Source organism: Cynocephalus volans, chromosome 7 (genome assembly GCF_027409185.1).
Source record: "Cynocephalus volans isolate mCynVol1 chromosome 7, mCynVol1.pri, whole genome shotgun sequence".
Lineage (NCBI taxonomy): Eukaryota > Metazoa > Chordata > Mammalia > Dermoptera > Cynocephalidae > Cynocephalus > Cynocephalus volans.
In genome coordinates, this window is record NC_084466.1 from 151,883,523 (window position 1) to 151,900,341 (window position 16,819).

The 16,819-nt window shown below is 38.2% G+C and overlaps 1 protein-coding gene across 5 annotated transcripts in view; it reads left to right on the forward strand.

Moving 5' to 3' along the window:
* The first annotated feature begins 921 nt into the window (after nt 1-921).
* The window catches only part of PLEKHA1 (pleckstrin homology domain containing A1), a 55,934-nt gene continuing 40,036 nt past the window's right edge, over nt 922-16,819 (forward strand). For 2 of the 5 annotated variants that reach the window (XM_063101905.1, XM_063101910.1), the window contains exon 1: nt 922-1,031. The gene's annotated coding sequence lies outside the window, so the exon portion shown is untranslated. Of the gene's footprint in view, nt 1,032-1,066; nt 1,174-9,488; nt 9,576-16,819 lie in introns of those variants that run through there. The other 3 variants (XM_063101908.1, XM_063101909.1, XM_063101906.1) reach the window with 3 other exon arrangements.

The following is a 16,819-nucleotide window of genomic DNA, read 5'->3' on the forward strand; positions in this document are numbered from 1 at the left end:
GCTGGGAGAGGAAAAGAAGAAGGACAAAAAAAGGAACAAATATTTACTGGCAGTTTAGTGTGTGCCATGCACTGTGAAAGGTGTGGCATATAAGTCTTTCCCAGCTCTTTGGATTTCTGAATATTTCTCATTCTTCGGGTTTCAGTTCAAATATCACTTCAGCAGAGCACTTTCCCTGACCACCCTCTCTCAAGAGGCCTCCCCTGCCATTGCCTTTTGAACTTGCTCAGATTCTCCATTGTATTAAAATCTGTAATGATCGCGCCAGACTGCAGACTCCATGAGCTTCTGTCTCATTCTCAGGTGTATGCCTAGTGCATTGGCCCATAGTAGGTGCTCAACAAATGTGTTGCATATTATGAATATTTATGCTCTATCTGTCTCAAAAAAATTTCGACTAATCCTTCTTTAAGTTTCTCTTAGGGTATTAACACCATCGTAAGAAGGAGGTGGGGCTACATTTCTAGGGAGAGAAATGGTTAGGAGCGAAAAATTGGAGCGCAGGGAAGAGTTTTTCTCTAGGTCACACCGCAGCCTGTGAACTTATGCCCGCTGGACTGATTATAGGACAACTTGCAAACAAATTATCTGCAAACTAACGAAGACTATTTTTAAAGATCTCTATGCCTTGCAGCTCTAGGCGATGACATCAGAGAACCTGGTGTTCTCCCTCTTAGCCAAGCCCTGTGGTCCTCAGAAACTACGGATCCCAGGATGCACCTCGGCCCAGGGGCCCAGCGCTCCGCGCGCGCTCCTCCCCGACGCGCCTGAGGCCGCTGCCCCTGGAACCAGGAAGATACCCGGTACCCGGCTCGCCACGCCACTAGGACCCGCGCGGGGCCTGCCGGGACTTGTAGTCTCCGCGGACCGTGAGTGCCGGCTCTGGAATCTCAGCCGCCGTCTGGGGGCTGAGGCGGCGCGTGCGCGCGTGCGCAGTGCGCGGGCGGGCCGTCGTGGGCGCCGCTCCGGGCAGCTCGGAGCTTGTGGGAGCCGGGGCCGCGGCGGCGCGGGTGCTCCGAGCCGAGGCCGCGGTAAAGTTTGCGTGAGGCGCGCGGCCGCGGGGGGCGGGAGGGGCCCCGGGGCCGGGCGCGGGGCGGTGGCGGCGGCGGGGCCGTGGAGCGTCGTGCTGGCTGAGGCGAGCGGAGCGGCGGCGACTGGGGGACGGCGGCGCCGGTGAGTGCGGGGCCGGCTCCTCTCCTCGCGCGCCCGCAGCACCGGGGCGAGGCCGCCGGGCCGGCTCACCTGCGCGGCGGGCGGGGGCGGCGTCCTCTTCCCGCGGCTCTTGGCTTGTTTTTCTGACCCGAGCCCTCGGCAGCGTCCGGCGGGGAGGGCCACGGCAGTGGCGGGCGCCTCCGAGCTGCTCGGGTGTCTGCCCCGAAGTCCAGGCGCGCCCTCTTCCCTCCGAGAGGTACCGCTCTGGACGAGCTGCGTCCGGCCCGATGTCCGGGGATTCCCGGCGGCGACGCCCGGCGGGGTGGCTCCGCTCCAGGGCTGCGCGCGCGGGGACTTCACGGCCAGGGGCATCCTTTCCCAGTAATGTGAAGCTGTCACCTCAGGACTCGCCCGGGCAGAAGACGACCCCGACCTGGGCCGTAGCATCGTGCAGCATTGGTGATGCACCTTAGGTGCACGTGGCCAAGGGGAGAGTTCAAAGTGACTGGCCCAAGGTCACGCAGGTGGGACCACGGAGGCGATCAGAGCCCAGGGCTTTCGAGGCCAGCTGCCAACCGCAGTGCTCTTGGGCCGTCCTGAGCGGTTTGTGGTTTATTTCAGATGCTCTCTATTGACCCTCCCGGGAAGATCATCAGAGGGGAAAGTGTGGTCTTAATGAAAGTGGTCTTGTGATGTCTGGTGTTTACTGTCCTTGCTGGAGTTGTAGTTATGCTGTGCCCCCGAGCAGAGCATCTGTCGTGGCCTGGCCAAATAAAGAAAGGTACTCGATTGCTCTGTTGGGGGCAGGTCCCAGAACGGGTTCAAGGTACATATTCAGGCAATTTATGCCATTTCTATTTCACCTTGCAATCCTGTAATTCTTTTTCTTCTTCTTCTTCTTATTTGACAATTGACTGTTGTCTGTTCTAATAAGATTTTCTTTGCTTTAATGAAGTCATTGCCCTTTGTGAATTAGTTTTCTAACTAGAAAATCTTATTTCCTGTGTGTTTAATGACTGGAACAAATAGCGCACTATGAGGTTTATACCATTGTCTTTTATCTTAGAACTACTGACCAATCTGCTTTATTTCCCCAAAGTACTCAGCTTGCAAAGTTTCTGTGTTAGTTTATTGTCACTGAAACAATTTACGGCAACATTTGGGTAAGCGTTGTGTGATTCAGAGAAGAAATTTTAAAAAATCATTTTGTAAAGCTATATATTTTTTCACTACCTGAAGAACTTGAAGAACTACTATTTTGAAAATAATAAGATTCATTCTGACTAAAATGCCTGTTACTTTTCATACTCTTAGTTTTTCATATTGACATACTTGTGGCAAAAAATATTTCCCCAAAGAGTTTGTTTAAATATTCCTTATTTGAACCAAATCTACCTAAGGGAAATTACATTTTAGAGTACTGGTACTTTTAAACAAGAATATTTAAGCTTGGCGGAATTTGAGTTAATAGTTAATTTATTTTATAGTGCTATAAACCCTACAGTGTATCCATTGACGGGTTTCTCTTGAAGAATATACCTGTATAAAGGTATATGGCTGTGAATTTTTCCTTTGGGGTAAGCAATGGATAACTTTTGTGACAGTAAGATGACGTGATACACACACACACACACACACACACACACACACACACACACACACACACACACTCTCTCTCTCTCTCTCTCTCTCACACTCACACACTTACACACAGAGCTTCCTATCTTACTTCTAAATTAGTATTTTTATTGTTGCTTTGGAAAGGAGAGAAGTAGCAGGTTTGTATCTTTCTCTCCCCCAGTTTTATCAGTGTAGCAAAATAGGAAAGAGAGGTGGTGTGTAAGTTTGAGTTTGTCGTAGACTAGGAAAGACAGTGGAACAGGATAAGTATACAATTGTGAGGAAACTGCCATGAGTTCATAAGCCGGAAGGACCTTTATAGAAGTGTTTAAGGATGTTAAGAATAGCATTGTGTGTTCTTTTCTTTAAAAAGTCACTGTGGGCAATGTTCAAACGTTGGTTGGTAACTTAGGATATAATGATATTGAAGACTCCTGGGAAGATACTTGGGAAAGGTGGAAACATTGTACATTTTAAAAACACGTTTAATAGAGCTTTTAAAAAGTGTCCTTTTGATTTAAGCCTGAAAGTTCTTAACTATTATTTATAGTCATGCTGCAAATCCCACAGTTGTTTTGACTGTGTGATAATTTGTAACCCAGAATGAAATCTAAGAAATAATTTATTAGCATAATTTAAGTCAGGCTTTGACATTGACATATTGCTCGATGATGTTAAATAGTTCTTGTTTAAATAACTCTGTCATTTAAGAATGGGAAAATAGTTTTCTAAATAGAACGTAGTAATTATTCGAATGTGACGGTAGTTACGCTGTTTTTATTAGATTGAAAATGTCAGGTCCTAATAGTACTAACTGCTTTAAAGTATTTCCCATTTGATTCCAGCTGTGAGCTGAGATAATACACAAATAATTACTTTTTCACATGCTTGAACGGTTTGCTTTTGGTAATATGAAAATATAATTTTAAATTTCAAGATTTTGTAAAATCTCATTTTATATCTGCAGTGATACAATAAAATGGCTTCAGTAGGCGTTAAATATTAAAACTTAGTTTTAGGTCTTTTGACCATTTGTGAGTACATAGCATTTAAGAAATTTATTGACATGGTATCTGAAAGGAGTTCTTGGGGAAGAAGCTTTTGTTTGCTTTATATGCTTGTGTATAATGCTTAATTATTTTTAGAATCATAAAATATGGGATATTTTGATATAAAATAAGATTTCCTGTTGATATTTGTTACAGCAGTAGAACTCTGTTACAATTAATGAGTAACATTAAACCATTTAACTCTAATATTTTTCCTTGTTGGTGCTGTGTAATAAAGAATATGCGAGTTTGTAATTCCTAGAAGATATTCATGCCAACATATGTTTGCTGTTTATTTTAGTAAGCCTTTCGATTAGTTGAATTTCTTTGATTCATGAAGATAGTATTTTGGGGATTTTATATCATAAGCTTTCTTTGAACTGGAATTTTTGTTGAATGTAAAAGAAAATTAGAGTCATTTAGGATATATTTTAAAAAATTAAATGTTTCAGAGTGAAATATTATTTCCTACATGGAACTCTTATTAGATTTGTTAGTCTAATATCTTTATTCTTCAAAAAAGTTGTGGTTTTAGTCCTTTAGGCAACTTACCCTTATAGTTTTACCATTGAACTCTAGATTCTGGATTCAATTTAACCTCTTGAAGAAAGGATGGTCACAGGCACTAGAATTGGAAGTGATCTCAGAGAGCCTGTAATGTAGCATCTTACCCAGTACAGTAAATCCCCCATGAGAATTTCCATGTCAGGTGTTCCCTCCCATTACTAAGGGTAGTAGTGCTGTCCCATATGTCATCAGGTTATTGCGCTGTCCACGTTTGGTGAGAACAAACATAACATGGTTTTAATTTTTAACATTCATGCTTACAACTATGCTTTGTAGGATCTTTCCCTCTCTCCCTCTCCCTGCCTCATGACATCATGGTTAAATGATAGCTATTCTATCATTTACAGCTATTAAAAGCTCCAGTCTAATCTATTGCAGTTTAAACCTTCAATTTCATATTCAGTTTAAAGCTCTTTTCTTCCCTTACCCCAAGGTCAGGCCACTTATTGCCAGAAGCACTTAGGATAGGGAGGGATGCTCCTGGGATTCTTCTTTCCTTTCCCTCTTCTGGGATCTGCTTGGACAGGGACTAGTCAGAAGAGAAATGGAAAGAGACAAGTATTTCTTATCCAGTAGTATTAAAGCCCTCTCTTGATTAAGAGTGGCAGGCCACTGATGTCCACTAAAAGGCAACCAAACTGGCATTTTTTGGTGAGATCTTGCAGAGAGATTCCTGCTGCGCAGTTCCTGGATGAATTTTTCTCTGGCTAAACCTTTCTCAACCTACACACCCATCTGCTTGTTCCTGCCCTGTCAGTCCACCCCCTGGTTCCTGTGCGCTTGCGGGGGGAGGGGTGGGGATCTTTTCTCTCTGCAGCCAGATTTTTTTAATAATGGCGAGACTACTTCAATCCAGTTACTTCTGCAGTTTCCACTCACCCTACTGGAAACACATTCTTGTGATGCTAAATGGTGGCATGCGGGCTGCTTAAGTCTACCTCCTTTTTGTGCCCTGTTTTTCATTGATTCTCTTTGTCCTCCTGCTCAAATAGGCACAGGATTAATCACTCAGTGTAGTGCATAAGCAGACATCAAACTGGAGAATGAGATGCCAGTCTCCCCTTCTTGTAGGCACTTCGGATCTTGGTGAATGATTTCTCTTGGAGGTCTCCTGCCAATTTTTTTGAGTGAACACCCCATTCCTTTCCCTGTGTTCTCCCTGCAGACATGGAAGACTTCTCTTTCTCTCTTTTCTGTCAACTGCTTATATAGAGAGGAGGATGGCAAGGTGGAGGTTAGGGTGCCAGAACCCTGAGGTGTGTGTAGGAGGGGGTTTTGGGGGACGGTTTACCTCACTCCACAAATATTTGATCCTTGATGTCTATACCTCCTGAGCTTTGTGTTTGCCATTGATTCTGGGGCAACAGAACTAGTCCTACTCACATCTATTAAATAATAGTGAAGTCCTTTGGGCCCACTGAGTTCTCATTGTGTAGAATTTAATTTCTCTTTCTTCATTTCTCTCTTTCTCTTTCTGATTTTTGTTTTGTTTTCATTTTTTGGCTTACTTCCTGGTTTCTGACTGATGAAATGTTAACTGTAAATATGTTAATTTATGACTGATTTGTAGGATCTAACTATATCTTAGAGCATAAGTAGAGCTGAAGAACAAATAAGTAGAGCTGAAGGATAAAAATTTGAGTTTTAATAGTATAATTTTATCTGCTCTTGCCTCATACTAGCTTTACTAAGAATATAAATTCAAACAGAAATATAGTGTTTGAACTTTTTTTCTTCCATCATATAAATCTATTAGGTGATTTCTTGTCTGATGAGGAAAAATCAACTTTCTGTCTAGAAACTTAAACATTAATAGTTGATGCAGTTATTATGGGTTACTTAATACTTCATTTAATAAATAGTTATTGAATGCCTTCTATGTGCCAGCCATTGTTTTAACATTGGAGAAACAACAGTAAATAACAGAAAAAAATTCCTGCCGTCATGGAGCCTACATTCCAGCGTGGGGAAACAGACAAGCAACAGGTAAATAAGTAAATAATATCGTTTGTTAGATATTGATAAATGCTAAGGGGAAGCATAAAGCAGGGAAGGGAGATAGGATGTAGCAGTACAGTTTGGAGGGTTTGCAATTTTAGATAAGGTCTTAAGGGAAGGCTTCATTGAGAAAGTGACATTTTAGTTAAAAGTCCCTGAGTGGGGAGCTTGTCTGGTGAGTCCAGTGGCCAGGTGAGTTGGGGTGGGTGGGGGGAGGGAGTGGATTGGGATAGGGTGAGGGGTAAAGTGAGGACCGTATGTCTCTGTAAGGGCTTTGAGTGAGGTGGGATCCTATGGAAACAATGGTTCTCAAATTGGCTGAATGTTAGAATTATCTGGGAAGTTTTAAAAAAGTACTGATGCCTAGATTCCATCCCAGAGTTTCTGATTTAATTGGTCTGAGAGAGTCCAGCCTAGGCATCAGGATTTTGAAAAACTCCCAGGTAATTATGAGCAGCAGCCAAGGCTGTTATCCACTGCACTGACGAGTGTTGAGCAGAGTGAAGTACTGCGTAGTACTGAAGAGTGTGGCTCTAGAGCCAGACTCTTGGTTTGAATCCTGGTTCTGCTACTCCCTAATACGTGATCTCGGGCAAGTGCCTTAGTTTTCTCATCTGGAAAATTGCTGTTACAGGACTAAATAAACTAATATTTTGATATTTAATATTTAAATATTTAGAACAGCACATGGCAAGTAGTAATATGTGTAAGAGTTTATTGAATAAATACTTGAATATGTATTTTAATGTGGTCACTTTGGCTGCTGTGTGGAGAATAGATTGAAGTGGGACCAGAGTGGAAGCAAAGAGGCTCAGGCTCTCGCAGTAATCCAGGTGGGAGGTGATGGTCTCTTGGACTGGAGTGGCAGAAAATGGTGAGAAGTGGTGGGATTCTAGGTGTATTTTGAAGATAAAACCAATAGGATTTGTTGATGGACTGGACATGGAGTGAGAGAAAGAAAGTGTCTCTCCAAGATGTTTTGCCTGAACAACTAGAAGGGAGTGACCACTTACTGAGATGGAGAAGATCAGGTTCTCCTGAGGGGAAATTTGAGGTGTCTGTTAGATAAGTCAGTAGATTGTAGAGCAGGCAGTTGTGCACATGAGTTTGTAGTTCAGCCGGAAACACAGTTTAGACCTATGGGAATGAGTGAGCTCACCCAGAGTCTGCGTATGTGATGTATGGAGAAGAGTCCACAGGCCACTTCCTGGGACACGCCAACATTTAGAGGATGAAGCTTTCCTTAGGGTTTCTGATGTGCTCTAGAATGAAAGAAAACCGTCATCCTTTCATTGTTTTCTTTTCTTTTTTCAAAAAAAACTTATTGAGATATAATTCATCCATTTAAAATGTCCAATTCACTGGTTTTCAGTGTATTCACAGTTGTGCAGCCATCACCACAATTGTACAATATTTTTATCACCCCAAAAAGAAACCCCTTACTCTCCCATCCCTAGGCAGCCCTTTATTTCCCTCCTATCCTCCTATCCCTAGGCAACCATTAATCTGTACTTTGTCTTTATGGATTTTCCCATTCTGGATATTTCATATCAGTGGAATCATATAATAAGTGGTTTGTTTAGAGAGAAGTGGTATCCATTAGTACCTAGCTTCTAGATTCATTAGATACTGTATCATTTGGTAAAGATGGGGGCTATAAGATCTCTCCATTATAAAGATAAATTTTTCTTTTTGTAATTAGTAAGAAAACTGTAGGGTGATATTTTGAGACTGTGCAAATATTCTGTTCCCTAACAACATTTCATCTAGTGGTTTTAGTGTTCACTGAAGATGCTCGATTAAATCAGTGATTACATTGGGATTGCAAAGTGGTAATTTTCTATTACTATCATATTTTCAAAGATCAATGAGTTCATAGTATTTCTTTTTTTTTTTTTTGTCTTTTTCGTGACTGGCACTCAGCCAGTGAGTGCACCGGCCATTCCCATATAGGATCCGAACCCACGGCGGGAGTGTCACCACGCTCCCAGCGCCGCACTCTCCCGAGTGCGCCACAGGCTCGGCCCGAGTTCATAGTATTTCTAATTAAGATGCAGTGTACAGTTTTCCTTTTGTGTTTATACCTCTTTTCTCTTGCTATGAAAATCTTGATTCCTAATAACAAATAAATGTTTTATATTTTATTAATTTTATTTAAAATATAACCAATAGTATCAACATATTTACATTATCCTATAAATGTACATAAGTCCCATCATATACATAAAATAGTTTCAGATTATAATACCAAGTGGAGTGCTGGATTACAGAATAAATGCATATGTGATTTTGTTAAATAGTGCTAAATTCACCTCAATTGACTTTTACCGTTTTGCATTCTCACCAGCAATGTAAGAAAGTTCTTGTTTTCTTACAACCTCACCGATATAATGTGTTGTTAAGCTTTTGAGTTTTTGACAATCTGATAGGTGAGAAATGGTATCACTGTGTGGCATAGGTTTTTTAAAAAACTTTTCTATTATGGAGAATTGTGAACATCCACAGAAGTAGACAGAATAGTTTAACCCCATGTACCCATCATTTAGCCCCCACAACTGTCAATCCAGGCTATGCCTCTCCCATTCATTCCCTCTTCTCAAATTACTTTGAAGCAAATCACAGATAACATTTTACTTTATCTCTATATCAGTAAATATTTCTAAATGATAAGGACTTCTTTTCTTTGATAACAACCACAAGACCACTGTCACACCAAAAATATATATCTATTTCCTTAATGTCATCAGGCAATATTCAGATTTCTATTTTTTTAAAATATGTCAGTTTATTAGAAACAAAACAAAACAAAAAAACAAAGCACAACAGGATTTAAATAAGGTATACATGTCGTGATTGGTCCAGATGTCTTTTAAAGTCTTTTTTTAATTTATAGGTTTTTCTTGCAGTTCCTTTTAACCTACTGCTTTTGAATTTAATTTTGAAGAAACCAGTTTTCTGTCTTAGGAAATTCCTTACAGTGTTGATTTTGCTGGTTGAATCCCTGTGGCATAGTTTTTCATGTTCTTCCTCTGTCTTCTATATTTCCTACAAATTGGTTCTAGAGGCTTGGTCAGACTCAAGATTTTTTTTTTTTTTTTGCAGGTGTTTCCTCCATCCCTGCAAAAGTATTCATGGATGATGTCATTCTATGAGGAAGCACATGAAGTCTGGTTTTCCTCTTTTCTCAATGTCAGTGGCAATGCCTGTATCTCTATGGTTTTTCGGATTTCCCTTATGAGTGTGGTTGAGCATCTCTTTATATGTTTAAGGGCCAATTTTATATCTTTTTTGTGCAATGTCTCTTCATGTCTTTTACTCATTTTTCTATCAAACTTCTGATATCTTTGCCTTGACATTTTTTTGCAAGCTCTTTAAATGTTAGGGAGATTAGCCCTTTGGGATTAAATTGTAGATATTTTCTCTTGGCTTTAACTTTGTTGATCATGTTTTTGCCATGCAAAGCTTTTAAAACAATTATTCATAGTCATTTATCAATGAGTTTTTTAAATTGCTACTGGATTTTTAATGAACTTTTTGAAGTTACACACAATAAACTGTATCCATTTAAAATGGTCATGTCTGCATTCAAGACACAGAACATTTCCAGAACCCTGAAAAGTGTCCTCATGTCACTTACAGTTCATCCTTCCCTCTACCCACAGCTCCAAGCAACTACTGATTTGCATCCTGTCCCTATAGATTAGTTTGCGTTTTTTCGATTTTGGATGTCTGGCTTTTTTCCATTTAGTATAATGATTTTGAGATTCATCCATATTGATGCATGCATCCATAGTTCCTTTTTATGGTACAGTGGTATTCTATGGTATAGGTGTACCACATTTTGTTTATCTGTTCACCTGTTGATGGATATTTGGGACTTATAAATAAAACTGCTGTAAGTATTTCTCAGTCTTTATGTGCATATATGTTTTTATTTTTCTTGGGTTAGTAAATACCTAGGAATGGAATGGCTGGGTCATAAGATAGGTTTGGTTGTATTACCAGAACTTTTCCCAAAGTGGTTGTACTGTTTTATATTCCCATCAGCAATGTGTAAATTTTGAATGCTCCACATCTTTGATGACATTTGGCGTTGTGTGTGTAATTTTAGTTATTCTGGTGATTATGTATTGTATCTTTTTTTTTTTTTTACACTCAGATTATTGAGGTATGATTTACATACAGTAAAATTTACCCATTTTAGTGTACAGTTTTGTAAGTTTCGACATATGCATTCAACTGTGTAACCACCACCACCACAATCAAGATGTACTATTACAGCACCAAAAAAATTTCCTCATATTTCTTTGTAGTTGATCCTTCCCCCTATCTCAAGCCCTGGTAACTGATCTGTTTTCTATCACTATAATTTTTATTGCTGTTTTGTTATTTATTTGTTTGTTTTATTTTGCATGCAGTTAAGTTCACTCTGTGGCATGTAGTCTTATAGTTTTGACAAATGCATAGCCATGTATTCCACCACAATTAAGATACAAAACAGTTCTATTACCCTTTGAAGTCCTCTCCTCCTTTCACCCACTAATCTGTTCTCTGTCCCTATAGCCTTTTTGGTCTGGCTGCTTTCACTTAGCAAAACACATTTGAGATATATCCCTGTTGTGTAATCATGTGTCACTTAACAATGGGGATATGTTCTGAGAAATGCGTTGTTAGGTGATTTTATTGTTGTGTGAACATCACAGACTGTACTAAATAAACCTAGATGGTGTAGCCTATTACACACCTAGCCTGTTGCTCCTACCACTGTGCATGTATGGTCTGTTGTTGTGATATGGCATATGACTGTATATCAATAATTGATTCCTTATGCTGCTAAGTAGTATTCTGTTGTATTGAATGTACCACAGTTTGTTGTATTCATTAATAAGTTGAAGCTTTGACATTTGGATTGTTTGCCAATTATGAATAATGCTGGTATAAATGTTTGCATACATTTGGGACTTTGTGTGGACATAAGCCTTTGATTCACTTAGATAAATACCTAGGAGTGAGATTGCTGGATTGTATTGTAAGAGTATCTTTAATTTTATAAGAAACTGCCAAGCTGTTTTCCAAAGTTGGTATATCAGTTTGCCTTCCCACCAGCAATGTGTAAGAGTTCATTTGTTCCATATTTTTGACATTATTTGGTATTGTCAGGCTTTTTTGTTTTTGTTTGAATCATTCCAATAGGTATCTCTCATATCACAGTATCTCATGGTTTTTATTTGCAATACCTTCCTGACTTATGATAATGAGCATCTTTTTGTATGCTTATTTACTATCTGTATTTCTTATTTGTTGACTTGTCTGCTCACATTTTTTGCCCGTTTTCCTATTTGGTTGTCTTACTGAATTGTAATAATTACCTGCCTGTTCTTGGATATCAGTTGTTTGATAGATATATGTGTACTGAATATTTTCTTCCATTCTGTGGCTTGTCTTTTTATATATTTTTTCCCTTAATATCTCTATTCTTTTTTTAAATTTATTTTTTGAGTCAAAACATAATTGATTATACATATTTAGGGGTACAGAGTTGACTATCAGTATTTGTGTATAGTATATGATGGTCAAATTAATATTGTTAGCATGTTCATCATTATAAATCATAATTTTTATTTGTGTCCCTTATCCAATTATTCCCTAACCCCCCTCCTCTTCTCCCTTTTCCATCTCTAGTAACTATAGGTCTGTTCTCTCTTTCTGAAGAAGTTCAACATTTTATTGTGGTCCTTGTTTCCTCCCTTCCTCTTGCCCCTTCCACCTTCCTCCCTCCCTCTTATGTGAGGACATGTGGTAGTTCTCTTTCTGTGCTTGGCTTAATTCACTTAACATAATTTTCTCCAAGCTCATCCATGTTGCTGCAAGTGGCAGAATTTCAAACTTTTTTATGGCTGAATAGTATTCCATCATGTATATATACCACATTTTCCTTATCCAGTTATCTGTTGATGGACATTTAGTTTAGTTCCATATCTTGGCTATTGTAAGTAGAGCTGTGATGAACATGGGAGTGCAGGTATCCCTTTGACATGATGATTTCCATTCCTTTGGGTGTATACCCAGAAGTGAGCTTTCTGGATCATACTGCAGTTCTATCTGTAGTTGTTTGAGAAATCTCCATACTGTTTTCCATAACATACTGTTTTCCATAATATGAAAAAATGCTCAGCATCATTAATCATCAGGGAAATGCAAATCAAAATCACATTGAGATACTATCTCACCCCAGCTAGATTGGCTGTTACCAAAAAGGCTGAGAATAACAAATGCTGGCAAGGATATGGAGAAAATGGAACTCTTGTGCACTGTTGGTGGGACTGTAAATTAGTACAGCCATTACATCTTTTCATTTCTTAAAGGTATCTTTTGAAGAACAGTTTTAAATGTTGATTAAGTTCAATATATCAAGTATTATATGGTGCAGGCTTTTTGTATCTTATCTAAGAAGTCATTGTCTACCTTCCAAGGTCATGAAGACTTTTTTCTGTATTTTCTTCTAGAAACTTCATTGTTTTAGCTTTCACATTAGGTTTGTTATCCATTTAGAATTTTTTTTTCACATGGGTAGCCAATCATTCCAGCACCATTTCTTGAAAAGACTGTCCTTTCCCTATGGAATTACCTTGCATCTTTTTTGAAAATCATGGACTATGTAACTATAGGTCTCTTTCTGAATACTATTCTGTTCTGTTGATTTGTAACTACATATTTACAAATTATACAGTCTGTATTGGTACAGTTTTATTGTAAGTTTTGAAATCAAGTAGTGTAAGTCTTTCTACTTTGTTCTTTGAGAAACAGATTTTTTTGTTGACACATGGAGGTCCTACATATCTTTGGTTATATTTATTTTTATGTATTTTATGTTTTGTGATGCTATTCTAAATAGAATTTTTAAAATTTCATTTTCCAGTTCACTGCTAGTAAAAACACAATTGGTTTCTGTATCCTATAACCTTTTTAAATTCACTTACTATTCCTAAATTCACTTATTACTTTTAATAGTTGACTTTTGTAGTTTCCCTTGGGTTTTCTGCAAGTAGAGGCATTTACTTCTTCCTTTCTGATCTTTATTCCAATTTTTTTCATGGCCTTATTGCAATGGCCAGTACAGTGTTGAATAGAAGTGGTAAATCAGGTATCATTTCCTCTTTCTGATCTTAGGGGGAAGTAATTTGGTTTGTTACCACTAAGTATGATGAAACTATGTGTTTTTCAAAGATTTCCTTTATGGGATTGAGTAAATTCTCTTCTAGTTCTTACTTGCTGAGAGTATTACCATGAATAGGTGTTGAATTTTGTGTTTCTTCTGCATATATTGGGACAATCATATGGTTTTCCTCCTTATTCTGTTGATGTTTAGAATTATAGTGATTTTCAAATGTAAAACCAACAAAAATCTTTATATATTGTATTTATATTGTATATGCCTGAAGGTTTTTTTGTGGCTTAAAAGAACAATTTATTATCTCTCACTGTTCTCTGGGTTGATTGTGCTCATCTGGGCAGTTCCCTCTTAGGATCTCTCATGCAGTTGCAGTCAGATGGCAGCTGAGCCTAGAGTCATCTGAAGGCTTGAGTGGGCTGGATGGTCAAGATAGCCTCCTCACTCACTCTGCTGGGATGGCTGGGACAGCTGGTTGTGGGCTGGCCCCCTCTCTCCATACAGCTTCCCCATGGGATGAGTTGGCTTTCACACAATGTGGCAGTCTCAAGGTAGTGAGATTTCCTAAATGGTAGCTGACTTCTCTCAGAGTGAGCATTCTAAGACATTGAGTTTTTTTCAGGCAGATAATTTATATAGCCTAGTTTTACAAACTAAGAAGTAAGTTAAATGCATTGGGGCAGTTATTGTAGAAACTGCCTAGTAAGAAACATTAAAACATCATGTAAGTTTATTTTTTTAATTGAGGTAAAATTAGCATAAGATTAACCATTTTAGTATATACAGTTTAATAAATTCACAAATGATGCACAACCACCATCTCTATCTAGTGTCAGAGCATCACCCATATCTGTTTAGCAGCTCTTCTCCATTTCCCGTTCTCCCGAACCCCTGGCAACCATCAGTCCTGCTTCCTGTCTTTCTGTATTTCTCTATTCTGGATCTTTCATATAAATAGAATCATACAATATCAGTATGTAGCTTTTTGTTGCTGGCTTCTTTCACTTAGCATAATGTTCTCAAGGTTCATCCAGATCGTAGTATGTATCACTACTTCACTCCTTTCTATGTCTGAATAGTCAATTGTTATGTATATACCACATTTTATTTATCCATTTACTCATTGATTGACATTTGGGTTTTTTCCACCCTTTGGCTATTGTGAATAGCACTGCTGTGAACATTCATGTACAAGTGTTTGTTTGAATACCTATTTTCAATTCTGAGTAAATACCTAGGAGTGGAATTGCTGGGTCATATGGTCATTCTGTGTTTAACTTTTGAATGACTGCCAAACTGTTTTACACAGCTGTTGTACCATTTTACATTCCCACCATCCATGCAGGAGGGTTCCAATTTCTCTGTGTCTTTGTCAACACTTGTTATCTTCCTTTCTTTTAATTATAGTATCCTAGTGGGTGTGAAGTGGTATCTCTTTGTGGTTTTGGTTTACATTTCACTAATGACTTATGACATTGAGCATTTTTTTATGTTCTTGTTGGCCATTTATATGTCTTTGGAGAAATGTCCCTTCAATTCCTTTGCCCATTTTTAAACTGTGGTGTTTGTTTTTTGTTGTTAAGTTGTAAGAGCTATTTATATTTTCTGGATACCAGATCCTTATCAAATATATGATATGTAAATATTTTTTCCCATCCTGTAGGTTGTCTTTTGACTTTCTTGATGTCCTTTGATACACAAAAGTTTTAAGTTTTGTTGAAGTTCAATTTATCTTATTTTTTCTTTTGTTGTTCATGGTTTTAGTGTTATATCTAAGAATTTAGTGCTATATCCAAGGTAAAAAAGGTTTACACCTGTATATTCTTCTAAAAGTTTTATAGTTTCTGCTCTTATTTTTATTGAGTTAATTTTTGTATATGGTGTGAGGTAGGGTTTCAGCTTCATTCTTTGACATGTGGATTCCAGTCATAGAGCACCATTTGTTGAAGAGGCTGTTCTTTCTCCATTGAATGGTGTTAGTACCTGTGTTGAAAATTTGTTGGGCATAGATGTATGAGTTTATTTCTGACCTCTCAATTCTATTTCATTGGCTTATGGCTATCCTCATGGTGGTACCACCAAGTTGATAGTTTTTACCTGTAGTATATGTTAATATAGTGTATTAATTTTTTTAAGCTTTGTTTACAGGAAATTTTTCTTGAAACTTTGGGTAAGTTCATTAAAGAAAATAATTCCTCAAAGTTTAGATTTATAACAAATACATGCTAAAACTTAATGGATAGTTTTATTTAAAACTTTTTGGTGTGTTTTACCATTTCTCTGACTGCATACAGAATAGTGATGTAGATATACAGTATATCAGGGTGCATTGTAATTTAATTTTTACTGTGAGTTAAATTTACCTTAAACCTTTAAATGAAGGACTAATTACATAAGTGCATCCTGCCAAAAGATGTGATGGTGCTGACTGTAGAAGTACCAGAATAGAAACAGCTGTCTTCAGATTTGGACTATGCATCACATCAGGAAGGAGTCACATATCTATAGTTTCTGGGGAACAAGTGGAAACTGCTTTTTTTTAATGGAGGTCATAGGTTTTAAGTTTAATCAACACAACAAAAGTTTTAGTACTTTAGAATCAGAATATGATGTGCCTTTTAAGTCTCTTTTAATCTCTTAACGTCTCTCTTTCTCTGTTTTTCCTGTAGTAATTTATTTGCTAAAGACATTTGAGTTTGTACTTTTGTTTCCCACAGTCTGGCTTTTGCTGATTGAATCCTTGTGGTGGAGTTTAATACATTCCTCTGTGTTTGGTGTTTCCTGTAAATTTGTTGTTGGATATTAGAGGATGTAGTGACTTGATCAGATTTTTTTTGTTATATATTCACTTTATAGGTGATTGTGTCTGTCATCCATCAGGAGGCACGTGATACCTGCTTCTCTCTTTTTGTTATGCTAGCTAAGTTTATTTTAATTCACTTTAGTTTTAACAATTCAAAAGGTTTTATAGAGACATGGTGGTATAGAACTTAAGATATGGGCTCGAGAATCTAAGAATCTGGGTTCAAGTTTTGATTCTTTACCTACTAGTTCTGTAATCTTGGAAAGTTTCTTTCCCTCTCAGTGTTAAGTTTCTTATCTGTGAAATGAGGATGACATGCCTACTCTCAGGGTCATTTTGAATGTTAAATGAGATAATGCATGGAAAAGAGCATTGAGCAGGGCCTAGCATATAGTAAGGGATAAATAAACATTAGTTATTGTTGTTTTTTGAATTTAAAAATATTCTGAAATAAACTAA